At 35.8% G+C, this 15188-nt stretch overlaps 1 pseudogene across 1 annotated transcript; it reads left to right on the top strand.

Annotated features, from left to right (window-relative positions):
* Positions 1-3282: 3282 nt before the first annotated feature.
* On the top strand, positions 3283-3813 carry LOC308356759 (rRNA-processing protein FCF1 homolog; annotated as a pseudogene). Its single transcript has one exon. The product of its transcript is annotated as an rRNA-processing protein FCF1 homolog (transcript).
* Positions 3814-15188: the final 11375 nt, after the last annotated feature.

The raw sequence follows: 15188 nt of genomic DNA, 5'->3' as shown, positions 1-15188 counted from the left end.
TATTTGGACCTAAAAAAAATGAGCTGTAAGGCACGAAAGGGCATGAAGGAGTCCTCAATGCATGTTTGTGAGTGAAAGAAGCCAATCTGAAAAGGCCAGATACTGTAGGTTTCTAATTGTATGACATTCTAGATAAGGTAAAGCTATGTAGAAAAGAGCCAGATGATCAACCTACTGAGCCACCCAGGCACCCCTGTTTTCTTTTTTATTTTAATTTTGTTTTCTTATTTCCCTTTTTTTTTTTTTTAAGATTTTATTTATTTATTTGTCAGAGCGCACAAGCAGGGGGAGTGGCAGGCAGAGGGAGAAACAGGCTCCCTGCTGAGCAAGGAGCCTGGCAGGGCTGGATCCTAGGACCCCTGGATCATCACCTGAGCTGAAGGGAGACCTTTAACCAACTGAGCCCACACAGACGTCCCTTACTGTTTTTCTTCTTAAACTGAATTCCTTATTTTTCAGTCCTTTTAAGAATGAAAAAATTTAAATCCAGAAGTAGTTCTCTGAATATAATTTTGACTGCTGCCCCTATATTTTGATAATTATTGGTATAAATGTTACTGTTTTTAATGATTATATTATTTAAATTTGAAAACATTTTTGTATCAGTCACTTGCAGAAAGTTTATAACTTTGAAATTTTTGAAAAAATGTTTGATGAATGAAGAAATTTCCAGTTTACTGTATATTCATATATAGACTTCCCATAGATGTTTCAAATAAAGATAAATAAAGTAATAAGATAAATAAAGGGATAAATCTGATGCCAGTGGGGAAGAGGACTTTTTTTTTTTGCTTTTTAAACTACAAAAATATTTTAAAACAGATAAATAATTTAATATCCGTTAATTCCCCACATTTATGAAATCATACTATACAGTACTTCTTGATGAAGTATTTACCATATAACAAGAATATAAATCAACAAGAACCCATTTACTTTTATAATATTTTATACTATCTTATGTTGAAACTACGAGGTAAATAGAGACTTTCTCTAAATAACCTCCTATTTTACCTTGTAAGAAATTCTATTTTTAATAATCTGAAATTTATATATTTTAAATGTTTCTGAACCATAAAATCATGAATCTGGAAGTGTTAATTTTTGAAGGTTAACAGTAAGAAAATTGATGGGAGTTTTACCAGTGAGTACCTGGGGAGCAAAAACAAGCAAAGAAAGAGATAAAGTAGGGGCCAGGGGGTGGGGAGAAGAGCTAACAGAAACTCACGTGAAGAGAGCTGGTCTTTAATGGTCTCTGTTTTAGATGCATCCCCAGATCTTATCACATTTTATGGACCCTGAAATTCTAATGTGAGGACATCTGTTTAACAGCTAATGAATCAAACAGATGATTCCCAGAGGGCTCTAAAAGCTCAAAGTTTGCCTTGCAATTTGTGTTAAATGATTTTGAGTAGATTTGTTACCTAAACATAAGCACCTGTAAGAAGGCATGGCTGCTTGTATTTTGGGGGGACGTTTTTGCTCTCATGACCCATGACCAAATTGTCTTCACCCCAAAGCCAGCTGGATACTGGGACAAGAAAGAAAGCGGAATAGTTGTTACAATAATAATTTACAATATTGTTGCAATAATAATTTCTAAGGGCTTTCTTCTACGCATTGGTCAGCGTACATTTTCTATAAAGGGCTAAATGAAAGTTATTGTCAGTTTTGCCGGTCATATGGTCTCTGCTACAGCTACTTAACCTTGTCTCCTACCATGAAAGCAGCCACAGGCAATATGACAATATGTAAACAAATAATAGTAGCTATGTTCCAATTAAAAAATTTATTAAAAAGAAAACCCAGGCAACAGGCTGGGTGTGACCTATTGGTTCCCCAGTTTTAATATTGAAGATATTCAAGCATGTAAAAGCATTCTTTCTAAGATGTTTCAAGCAATTTATATAGCCCATCAATGTTTATTTGGTCATTTTTGCTACCAATTATTTCCACAAAAAATTTGCATAATTATGTCTGTCTTAGCAAATTTCACATGTTTTTAAGGGGTAAATGTGTGTGCCTTTGCAACCTGTAACTATATTGGAAGCTCTGGATTGTTTTAAACCTCCCCCACTGTAATTATTGTGTCATTATCTTAGCTTCTTTATCCCTGTAAACAAAGATTGTAGTTCCTTCCCACAGTAAATAAATTTTAGTACAAGCACTAAACTCAGAGTGCCTGGATTTAAATACAGACTCTGTCACTTATAAACTGTGAATTTAGGCAAGATTCTTATCTCTCCATGCCTCAGCTTTTTTAAGTGAAAACTGGTAATCATGAGAATATGCTTCACAGTGTTGTCATAGACTTGACAGTGATAATACCTAAAGTTCTTGGAACAGTACCGGGCACATAGTAAGTGCTTGATAAATAGTTGATACTACTTTTCATATTAATTAAAACATTTAATTTATATAGTGCAGAGCAAATATTGCATATATAAGTTAGTTTCTTTCCCCAGTTAAGAAAATCCATAGGGGGGCGCCTGGGTGGCTCAGAGGGTTAAAGCCTCTGCCTTTGGCTCAGGTCATGATCCCAGGGGAGCCTGCTTCCTCCTCTCTCTCTGATTGCCTCTCTGCCTACTTGTAATCTCTGTCAAATAAATAAATAAAATCTTTAAAAAAAAATCCATAGGAAGGAAATAAAAGACATCAATTAATTTGTGGAACAAACATTTATTTTCTCACCTTAACTTTTTTCCTGTGATAGGAAGTCATTGGCTCCTGTGGATAATTACTTGAGCCCTTGTCTGAGAGCTCCAGCCTGCCGTTCCTGACAGACTGCCCTACAGATTTCTCACTTTCTTAATCAGGGCCCACCATCCCACAAGCCAACTGACTGCTGCAGTGTATGTCCTCCTCGTTCTGCTTCTCCAATAGAACTCTGTCTGATTTGTGATGCACTGAGGACTTAGATGTTCCAGTCTGGAGTTAGAGGAAGGGTCTTGGTTAGAAACAGAATTTGAGACTTATGGGCATGTATATTAATCGCAGATATTGAGAATGAATGCAACTTCCTATGCAATGAGTAGAGTTAGGAAAAAAATAAAAAGACGGAGAATGGAGCTATGGGGAATGCTGAGCGGTAGAAATAAAAAAGAAGCATAAAGGAAGGAGTCTGAAGATTAGCCAGAGACATGGTTAAAATGAGTCTAAAGGAAGTCAAGTCCTGGAAGCCAAATGAAAAAGTTGTTTTAATGAAGAAGGACTGAGAAACGGGAGTGTGGCATGAACAGGGGGAATCAAAAGAAAGCAAGAAGGAATGTGGCCACAAAGTAAATGCTTAGTCTCTGACATCAGAGGCTTACAGAGAAGGATAGATTAAAACCTAAAAAGAAAAAAAAAGAAAAATCTCAGTAAACTCAAGGAAAGAGACGTCCCTCAACATCCTTATCCCGTATAACACAGAGCTGAGCCCCCACCTGACCACATCCAGGTTGATACCAATTTTATCAACTTTTCCATTAAACAAACCTGAGTTAGTACAGTCAGTGATGACATTTGTATGCCAAGGGTATCCCTTGTAGGACTGACTGCATAAAGGCTGAAGCTGAGAAATTACAGCAAAAATATCGTGTGGCTCTAAGGATTGTCAAGGATCCAAGATTTGAACAATTATCATGAACACACATAGGAACATATGCAGATGACTGCTTAGTACAGAGAGTAACTCAGCACAAGTGTTATTATGGCCACCAAGACCTTGAAGGAAGGATCTGGAAGATCCTTGGAGTTCTCATCATGTACATTTATAACCAGAGGTACAACATTGAGCAGGTATCAGATGATTCTGGAGCCCCTCTGTTCTAATTCTTAGAAGATAAGAGTTCTTCTGCCCTTACTAGCTTGTTCTGTTGCCGGTTCATTGAGCAATATGGGATAGCTTGAATTATTCCACTTACCCATTTGCCCTGTTATGATCTGAGGATGGTCAGATACACTCAGTTTTTGATGTTGTTTTGAAATAGATATTTTGTATTATTCTTAATTTTGTTGTATCTTTTTATAAATTGGATGATTGCTCACACACACAAAAAATAAGTAAGACTGATAACCTGAAGAATGGGCAAAATAATAAATGGTGAAGTGAAGTATTTATGGATTAGGTCAGATCAAAATTATGGATTTCTTTTCTACACAGGACATCATGGACAAAATTAACAGTCTGGAAGGATATATTTTCACTATCTAAAATGAAACAAGGTATTACTATGTGGAATACATCAACTGTGCTTTCAAATCACCAACAATAACAAGAAGAGACATTAAACTTGATAAAGAAAAAGGAATAAAAATGTAATTTAATAAAAGGGAAAGTGTGTATGAAGAGAGTCCACGGTTTTAGTAATTAGAAAAAATGGTTATTAAAATAATTGATACATTTTTATATCATCATATTGACAAAAATTAGAAAGTAAGAGAATTTTGGCTTCTGGTGATGGGTGAAAAATGGAACCATTTGGGGCTCTGCTGGTGAGATGTAAACTGGCACAGACTTTCTGGAGAGCAATCCATCAGATTTAATGAAATTAAGTGTGCATTAATCTAATATCACTGCTGGTTTTACTCCCCACCCCACAACCTGACAGCCCGAAGGAAAACTCATGCATAGAACCATATGGTGGCAAATACAGGATGCTCTTCTCAGCACTGTTTTATACAAACAGAGAATTGAAAGCAGTTTAGATGTCCCACAAAGGTGATAAAAAAATAAATCCAGTGGGTTATTTCAGTGGAATACAATGCAATAGAAATAGTGAATGAGAGTTATACACAACTAAATGAATAAATAGATGAGATTTAATGGGGAAAAAATTAAAAATGCTAGGTCAGTGTTCTCTGTGTGAGCTAAATCTGCATAAGAAGAACTATATTAAACTATACTATGGTTTTTTAAGGAAACTTATTGGTCTAATGTACTAAGTACTTTATAGTGCCCACTTGTGTGTAGATGAGGAGGATGGGTGAAGAGATGATAATTTTTTGAAATAATAGGAAAAATATTGCAGAGATGATGGTTATGGTTTCCAATGAATTTCAGAGTATCTGAAGTTAAAAAAAAAAAAAAGTTTAAAGAGCATACCCCCCGAGCACCATTCCAAAGCTTCAGTCAGCATTATTTCTTTGATTACTCAGTGTTCCTTTGAAAATTTGAAAATTGCAAGCAAAATGAACTTTCATTTCTTTTTCCTTGTTGGTAAAAGATTGCTCTGTTCATCTAAGTAAGAAAAACAGGCTTCTCAGTAAACTCCATGCTGATAGGTGTTTGTTCTCTGATCATTAGACAGTGTCTTACTCTTTCTAATTAAAGTTTTCCCTAATGGAGTTGCTTTAGAGTAGCCCAACTGAAGTTCTTTAACATGATGAAGCAGGGATAAGCAAATAAGTCTTTATATTCTTCTTTTTAAGTTGCTGTTGTTCACAACCTCAAATCTTCAAATGGCAAGTTTATGCATCTGTTTTCTTACTAAGTAATTTATAATCTCAAGTATTATCCAAAATTAGTAAGTGACTAGGCAGCACTCTGGAGCTTCAATCTCATAAGAAAATAGTGCCAATGGAGGTTCCTTTTCCAACCTAATGTACTATATTTTCAGTGTACAATAGCCTAGGCACATTGTGCTAAATTTGGCCCAAGAGGAAATGTAGTTTTCAAAATATTGACCAAATCAAAGAACTGTCAGGTAACATTCCTTTCCTAGTGACCTCTAAAAGTGTTTTTTTTCTTTTTTTTTTTTTAAAGATTTTATTTATTTATTTGACAGACAGATCACAAGCAGGCAGAGAGGCAGGCAGAGAGAGAAGGGAGGAAGCAGGCTCCCTGCTGAGCAGAGAGCCCGATGCGGGGCTCGATCCCAGGACCCTGGGATCATGACCTGAGCTGAAGGCAGCAGCTTTAACCCACTGAGCCACCCAGGTGCCCCTAAAAGTGTTTTTTTTCTAAACCCATTTGATTTGTGTTATTTGAAGTGCTGCTTCCTTCCTCTGGCCTTCTCTCTTAACTTCGTGACTGTCAAGGGGGGATTTACTTTGAATGTCTTTACAAGTTGATTGATTAATACGATGATATAGTCTAGGTCAGAAGCTGCCACACAGCCTGATGTATTGATGGCACTATCAATTGAAATACTGAAATAACATTATGTAGAAAAACCTGGGTAGATTTTCTTTTTTTTTTTTAATCTAGACCCATAGTAGTGTGAAAGCAATGAAGGTGGAGGGGGCATCTCCCTTGAACTAGCATGTTTTACTTAATATGCAACAAAAGGAATGATATAGCTCACAAAAATTTTTATTTGATCAAGAAATATAGCCATCTGTAGGAAATTTCATAAGGCATGGCCTGGGCAGGAAATGTCTCTTCAGACTCACATAAAATTAGGTCATTGTCCGATGTGCCTTCAAACAATTAGGATGTTAAAAACTAAATGTCCACTTTGGGAATCTAATTTTGGCTCTCTTATTATCCTGAAATACTGGAGGAGGGAGAATTTGTTTAGAAGAGGAAGAATGGAGCTTTTATTTGGGGGGAAAGAGAGCTATCAGGATGTCCACAGTGACATACCAATGACAGTAAACAAAACATGCCTTTGTTTCTGCTAGGGCTAGCCTCCATTTTTGTGGTCAAAAGTTAATTTCACCCTGATTTCAAAATTTGATGGAAACCTTTTTGTAAGATGCAAGATAATTAAACAACATTGCCTCAAAGTCAAGAACATCTTTAACCAGAAATTATAGTGTACTATATCTACCAATCTTTCTCCTCAATTTTGACAGGAAGCAGAGAAACAAACTAACCAAGTGAAAAAAATGCTTCCCTCTACTACTTATTTCATAAAAGAAAACATATGGTTTGAACTCTACTCATTTCACAATGATTTAAAACTCAGAATTGGAAAGATGGCTCAGCTCCATGCCATTCAGTTTTTGCTTTAGCAGATGAACACTTAGAGCCAAGCAAATATATCCAGGGTAGGTTTTTTTTTTTTTTTTTCCTTTAGATGTAGTATGAAGATGGAGTCCTATGGCACAAAAGAAATATAAGACAGAAGCCAATATATGTAAAACAGAAAACCGTAGAAGTGCTGTGAAGAAAGCAGGAGGAGATAGAGTCTGTAGGCTGCTCTGCTCATTCACTCCTGTCCTTCACCCAACCTCTGCCACCCTCCCCCTCTCCTGCACAAATGAAACCTCCAGGCTTTTCTTTATGTAATATAGTTTGCAAACCACTGATCTACATTGTGCCCCCAAATATTCACTCCTGTTTTTTCAGATGCTATGCATAGTTTCCTAACTTAAATCTTAAATGACATAGAATCAAGGTTCTTAGATTATAGAGAACATCAAAGACATGTATTGTGTTTTATTCTGCTAATCACTCTACAATCATTTTTGCATAGGTCTGTGGCTTATACAAACAATGACATGGTTTTTCCTAGTTTTTTTTTTTTTTTTTCCCCATGATACAGCAACCGTCTACAAATCACATTCAAGGCAGCCTCATGCACACTGTAGTTCTTGTCACAAAAAGTATCTTACTGCTCCCTCCAGACTTGGTGCCTGCAGAGGAGGCAGTCCCTCAGTCCCTCAGTCCCATAGCAGTTGGCTAGTTATCTCTCATTCCCTCAAGGGTATTATCTATATAGATACTATATTTAGAATATTTATATACATCTACCTTTCACGAGATTATACACACACACACACACATTTCTGAAGTTTTCATGACTATTTTGAGTATAAGTTTGAATTCTGTGATTAGAAGTTCTGACTTGGGAGGAAATATTATCCCTTACGGATGTAAGAATTTAAAACTATGATATTAGGAGAGGAGGTTGTATTAATTTCCTGGGCTGCCACAACAAACAATCACAAAATTGGTGGCTTAAAACAGTAGAAATATATTGCCTCATGAGTCAGGACACTGGAAGTGTTAAGCTGCCAGTATTGGCAGAACCATGTTTCCTCTGTGACCGCTTGGAGAGAATTTATTCTTTGTCTCTTACAGCTACCTGTCAATGGCCTGGCATTCAATGTCACTCCAATCTCTGCCTCTATGGTGACTTTGTTTCTACATCTTCGGTCTGTGTCCTATCCTCTTCTGTCTCAGATCTCCTTCTATATTTCTGTTATGAGGACACTTGTCCTTGGATTTAGGGTCTACCCAGGTAATCCATATGATCTCCTCATCTCAAGACTTTTTTAAAAAACATTTTATTTACTTATTTGAGAGAGAGAGAGAAAGAGGGACTTGGGGAAAGGAGCAGAGGGAGAGGGACAAGCAGACTCCATGCAGAGCACAGGACCCAACGTGGGGCTCCGTCCCATGACCCTGAGATCATGACCTGAGACAAAATCAGGAATTGGAGGCTGAACTAACTGAGCCACCCAGGTGCCCCTCATCTGAAGATTTTTAATGTAATGACATCTATAAAGATCCTGTACCAAAGTAAGGTCATATTTATAAGTACTAGAAATTAGGACATGGATGTAACTTTTTTGGGTAAATCGTACTTGGCTAATTTTTCATATACTTACCCTAATCTGATGGTTCTACCACCTCCCCACCTTTCTCTCAAACACATACCCAGTTTGAGGCCCCTGTCATCAATAGTATCAATACTGTATACTTTTCCATTGTCTCAGTTTAGCTAAACTGTAATTAAATCTTTTTATGATTATTTGATTCATGTCTGGATCATTATGTTTCAGGGCAAAGACTTTGTCCCTTAGCTTGTCGTTGTATCCCCAGTATTCAGCAGATTGCATCCCACATACTGTAAATTCAAGAAACATTTAAGGAATGAATCAAGAGAATGACTGGGTAAACTGAGAACAGGAGAAAAGATGATTGGTTTGCTGGAAGAAATAATTTCTCAGCAGGGTCAAGGACTAGGGAAGAGGGATAGGAAGATTGTCCTTTGCCTTTCTTGACCAGTGGCTTGAGTTGTAATTGGACAGGTCAAGAGATTGGGAAGGCCATAGGAGATTATGTAGCTGAGAAAATCTGAGTGAATTTTATTATGCTGAGGTGAGTTAGCATACTGCATTTCTACTATGTCTTCCATTGTGCTAGGCATAATGATAATAGTTTCTCTTCCTCCTTTAATTCTGAAAAACAGAGTGACCTCTTCATCTCTAAGATTCTATGGGACAAAAAATAACCACAGCTACAGGAGGAAGGACTGCAGGTACTACTAATATGGAGTGAAATGCAAAACAATCAGGTGTATTAAAGTCTTGTGTCCACAGTGTGATTAACAATGTAAGATTGAAGTCATTAAGTTCACAATGCTTTGAATTTTTTTTTATCATGCCTGATTGTGAAGAACCATAAAGAAAATGGATCTTCTCATTTTTCTGTTGAGAATTCTAAAGCTCAGAGAGTTAGTGGGCATAACAAGTATATGTTAACTTTGGAACTTCAGTTTACATACAGGGCTCTCAATCTATGTGCTCTTCAATTATTATTACATGTCTCACCCACCCTGTGGCCCTCTATCTTGTTTTATGATGTTAATTGGTTAAACTATATAAAATTACCATTTTTATGGGTCAAAAATGGCCAGATTTGAGCAATTAAATATGGTTCAGCTAATAAAAACTGGACCTTGAGTAAGTCAAGTATACTTCTCAGATTCATAGATAATAATGTGGAGAAATTCCACATTGTTTTTATTTTAGTTAAAAAATAACAGAGAAATCAAAAATATGAAGGTTCGGAAATGAGATGTATTTTATCATAATTAAGACTCATCATATGATCAGTTAACCTTGATACCTCCCCCAAACTTGTGCTTTTTCATTGTTTTTTTTAAACTATCTGGACCTATGCACATTGATATTTGAAATGTAAGTATATTACTTACCACCTGGCATATTTAGGGTATATGTGAAGTGATGCTCAAAACTGACTATTGGAATAATCTGAAATTAAATACACAGAAAATATGTAAAATGTCATAAGCAAGTTCAAGAATTAAAAATACCCAGAAAGGAGTATTTTTTGGAGAAGGTTAATATGGAGAACTCCTATCTTTGAATTCAGTAACATAAATATTTACATCTGTGTATGTGTGTTTTGTCCCAGATTTCATTATCAAAACCCTTCAGTCCATTGATCCCCAGAGATATGAGATGACCTTTTTGGGTTAGTAATTCAGAATAGTTTTATAGACTCTGAATAAAAAGAGAGTTCTTGAAAATACAAAAGTAAATACAGGAGTCAAAAAAATGATAGTATTGAAAAAAATACAATCAATGAAGTGAATTCAAGTGAAGTGAAAACCAGATGATTATTTCACAGGGCTATATATTAACCTATTTTCATATATTTACCAAGGTGCTGAAACTAATTATATGACTAGAAGGAACATGTATATTTACTGTTGTATTACCTAAAATGTGTATAACCCCATTGAATCTAAATGCAAAGAATGATTTTTCCTCCTCCAATTAATATGAAATACAAAACATGGCTTCATTTTCTCTGATTGACAGTCCCAATTTTGGATATATATTCTAACTAATGGAATGAAAATTGCAATACATGAATCAATTACAGTTGTTCAATTGTCTATTTTGTAAAGTGAGAACAGTTTAAATTATATATCATTTCATTGTGTATGTGTCATGGTATCTTAACTGACAACACTACCATTGGTAAATTTGGTTTTAATGAGGAGCTTATCTGAATGCACACAGCCCTATCCAATTGCTCATTTCCTATCTATTGTTATTTATGGAAGAAATAGATCCTTATTAATATTCAGATTTCTTCATGTTTGCATTTGACACAAGAGTTTACTTGGAATTGGATAGGATATTTGAACAATACCATACAGCTGGTATCCATGTGGTACTAAACAAGTGAAGAACATCTCTTTCCCTAATATGATCTCTCCCCACCCCAAAAGGAATTTAAAAAGAAAGAAGAAAGTAAAACACTTTTGTTGATTCAGTGACCAATAAGATTCCTCACATATTCTACTTCAACCTTTTCCAAGTTCATGGACACTAGCATATTTCATTTAGCAGTTTTAGGGAAACTAAAATAAGTAGACAGCTTTTAGTTCTTCCTTGTGTCTAGTTGCTGAAGCCAACTGATATGAATTGGACAAACCCAAAAATAAATGCTATAGTAATGCTACCGTCCAGTTTTCAATGAATGGAATAGCAATGGAAAGGCAGGCTTGGTCTTTATCTAAGGAGTCTCACAGTGCTATACTGTTGAAAGTTTTCCTATAGTCAGAAAAGCAAGGCTTGAATATTTTTGCCATGATAACATTTCTTTGCATTTTTGCTTTTGCATTTTGAAATGTCAATTTTATGACTGAAAAAGGACAGTCCTAATTATCCATAATGAAAGAGGCACCTTATAGAAAATGATCAGATCTTTCTGCATGATAATGTTATGGAGAACTTTCTGTTGATACTCTGGATTTCTAAATTTACCACTGTGCATGTGTGTTTACTTAGTAAAAGCAGAGAAACAAAAAGTCATCTAATGATCAGCAAGAGAATAGAAATGTTTAAAAAAAAGAGAAAGATTGAGGGAACAAGGAGGGGGAAGGTAAAAAAAAGGATTGAGAAATATGTTGTTGAAGTAGTCTAGGTTTTTTATCTGTTAGTGATGTCTTACTGCTTAGCTGTATGAATTTCTGCCACTTCACCTCTTCAGAGCAGTTTCCTAGTATCTAAAATAAAGAGATCAGATATGATGATCTCCAGGATCCTTGAAGCTCTAACATTAACTTCATGTATTGGCTCAACTTCCTGCAATTTTGGTAAAGTTGACTCTTCTAATTTCTTGCATCGTTATAGTGAGTACTTAGAGGCTTCAGGGACAAAAATTCTACATTATATTTTTCTAAGCACAATAATTGATACTAAGAATTGATATTTATGTAGCATTTCAGACCTAAGTAAAACCATGTATAGTTCCATTAACAGTTGGCTCAGGGTTATACAGATAAATACTGGCTGAAATATTCTTTCTTTCTTTTTTCTTTTAAGATTTTATTTATTTATTTGACAGAGATCACAAGTAGGCAGAGAGGCAGCCAGAGAGAGAGGGGGAAGCAGGCTCCCTGCTGAGCAGAGAGCCCGATGCGGGGCTCGATCCCAGCACCCTGGGATCATGACCTGAACCAAAGGCAGAGGCTTAACCCACTGAGCCACCCAGGCACCCCAGCCGAAATATTCTTTCAATCCAAAACTCCTGTCACCCAGTGCTATTTCTACTATACCATGCTGCCCTTCGTTCATAGTAAGAAAACAAGAACTACCTAAATATTATTTCTACTTGCAAATGTTATTTTTCAAACTTGAATTTCATTAGATAAATAATATTTTTCTTGTACAGTGCCAAAGGTTGGGCTATTTTGCCACTTCAGAAAATGAAATGTTTTGGGACTTACAGATGTATATTTAGTTTTCTAGCATATAATCACAAAATCACTTCTAAAATTGTTTGGGAATCCATTCCTGTATGCATGCAATTTGCTGAGGTGCATAGGCAAATTTATTTTTCTATATTCACAATAATTCATATTAGCTACTTTCTAAGTAAGCTGCATTGTTGAATTGATAAAGACAATAATCAGAAAACTCCACTGGCCACATTTGGTTTTCATAATGCAGTACCTAAAATAAATAACTGGATAGATCATAACTAGCAAAAATATTTGTCATCTACTCCCTTCTCCACTCCATCTACCCTTGTCCTCTATATTATTTGTTATGCTCCACAAATAAGTGGGAGAAGGGAGTTGAGGGAAATTGGAAGGGGAGGTGAACCATGAGAGACTATGGACTCTGAAAAACAACCTGAGGGTTTTGAAGGGGCGGGGGGTGGGAGGTTGGGGGAACCAGGTGGTGGGTGTTAGGGAGGGCACAGATTGCATGGAGCACTGGGTGTGGTGAAAAAACAATACTGTTACGCTGAAAATAAATAAAAAATTAAAAAAAAATTTGTCATCTATATAGAAAACAATATTTATTTTTGAAAATTAGTATTCAACATAAAATACTCATATGGAACTATAAACCATGATGGGCCAGGAGTCAGGAAAATATAATATAGATCACAGTTATTTAAAAATGTCAATGGGCACACACATTTTGATATATTACAAAATCCCCAGTGCATAGCAATGCATCAGAACAATGTCTTTTCCTCAGCATCTCTATCCTCTCCAGCGGTCATGTAGCATGAATTCATATGGAGAAATGGAATGCCTTTGAGAATTAACCATTGTAGAAATTACTTACAAAATTGTCTCTCTCTCTCTCTCTCTCTCATTAAATTTAATCTGGGTCTTATGTGACTTGAGCTGGAACTTTCTGGAATGCCTGGAAATTTAGACAGTTTTTTAAAGTTTGTCTTCCAAGTTAGTCTCATTTAAACTTCTAAGACATGAAGAAGATGAGATTCTAATGATGGGAGCTTAAAATTCTTAAAAATACATATTTTTATTCCCTTAGTCATTTTTGGTTTACTTCTGTTAGTGTAAATTAGCATTCAAATGTAAACTAAAAATAGCTTCATTTTATATTGACTACTTTATGATATTTAAGTAGTACCTGTTTGCAATCAAAACTCACTCATGCAAAGTAATTTATTAATTCAGGCAGTTACTTTCACTTTTTCATTCATCCATTTATTTGCTCAATCATTTAACATATGTTTTTGAGCATCAACTATGTGCCAGATATTGTCATAGCAATAGGAAGATAAGAGTGAACAAAACAGTCTGGATCCTTATTCTCAGGGAATTTACAATCTAGTGGATAGAGACAGAAAATAAACAACAGTATCATGAGGTGATATATTTTGTCAATAAAAATAAAGCAGGATTAGAGTAGAGAGAGTGATTGAGTGAGAATGCCATTTTTCATAGGGAAGCAAAAGAAAGCTTTTCCAATATGATGACATTTGAAAAGGGCCTTGTATGAAGTGAGGGAACAAGCTGTGACAAACCTATGAATAAATTCTGTGAAACATTGCTAATCAGCATAATGTATTATCTATATGAAACCCAAGAATTAGTAAAAAAAATTATTTTTTTGCTAATCAGTTGAAAAGATTGGTTGTTCTAAGATTCTGTACATTGAAAAATGAAATGGATGCTTACTTACGTTTCACTTCCTTAATTCTTTCAGATTTTCACAATATCTACTTACTTTGCATTAATGATACAAGAAAAACAGAAAGGAGGTCATTTGGGGGCAACATCAGGGAATCAAGTTTTGTTACAAGAATGAATGAATGAGGGGCGTCTGGGTGGCTCAGTGGGTTAAGCCTCTGCCTTCGGCTCAGGTCATGATCCCAGAGTCCTGGGATCGAGCCCCACATCGGGCTCTCTGCTCAGCAGGGAGCCTGCTTCCTTATCTCTCTCTCTGTGATCTCTATCAAATAAATAAATTTTAAAAATCTTAAAAAAAAAATGAATGAATGAATGAGTGACTAGAGTTACAGAGATGGAAAGGCCCATCAGAGATCACCTAAAAATCATGCTAAGTCTTCAGTAACAGTGGTCATGCAATTTTTTTTAACATATCCAGAAACCACACATTCATATCGTAGAGTAGCCCACTCATTCTTTTGATGGCTTCATTAATTAGAAAGATAGTACTTATATTAAACTGAAATTTATTTCTATAAAGGTGGATTGGCTATCTTTGGATTCATACAGATATAATTCTGGTGACCTGGCCTAAGAAGCACTCATTCTCAGGCTGGTAAGATTCCTAAATCTAACCCCTATCATCAGTGTTCTCGGAGCGCTTCTTGGGGAATGGTAGGGGTAGTTTGAGAAGTAGGCTACTCTCCAAGTTGAGCTGAAGTTCTGATTTACCTCTGGTTTATATTGCATTTCCTCCTCAGTAGGTCAGTCCAACTGTCCTCATTATGCGTCAGGTAGCTTTTGATGCCAACGACATCAGGGCTAAAATGTTGATAGTTCAACCTAGATCATGACAGTACACTTAAAAGAACATTTTTTACCTTGTTTTTTTCTTGCCCTCTTGATCCCAATCTGAAAGGTCTAATGCCATTTTGCTCATTCATAAACATAATGTCTCTTTCATTCACCTTACTTAACCAAGCAGATGCTTTGCAATGATGAGCCCTGGTTTGGATTTTTAAATTACATTGTTAGGCTTCATTTTTACTCCATCAACAA

The sequence above is a fragment of the Martes martes genome (genome assembly GCF_963455335.1).
Source record: "Martes martes genome assembly, chromosome: 1".
NCBI classification, from domain to species: domain Eukaryota; kingdom Metazoa; phylum Chordata; class Mammalia; order Carnivora; family Mustelidae; genus Martes; species Martes martes.
The sequence above is the reverse complement of the archived record's forward strand: the minus strand, read 5'-3'. Positions and strand labels throughout refer to the sequence as shown.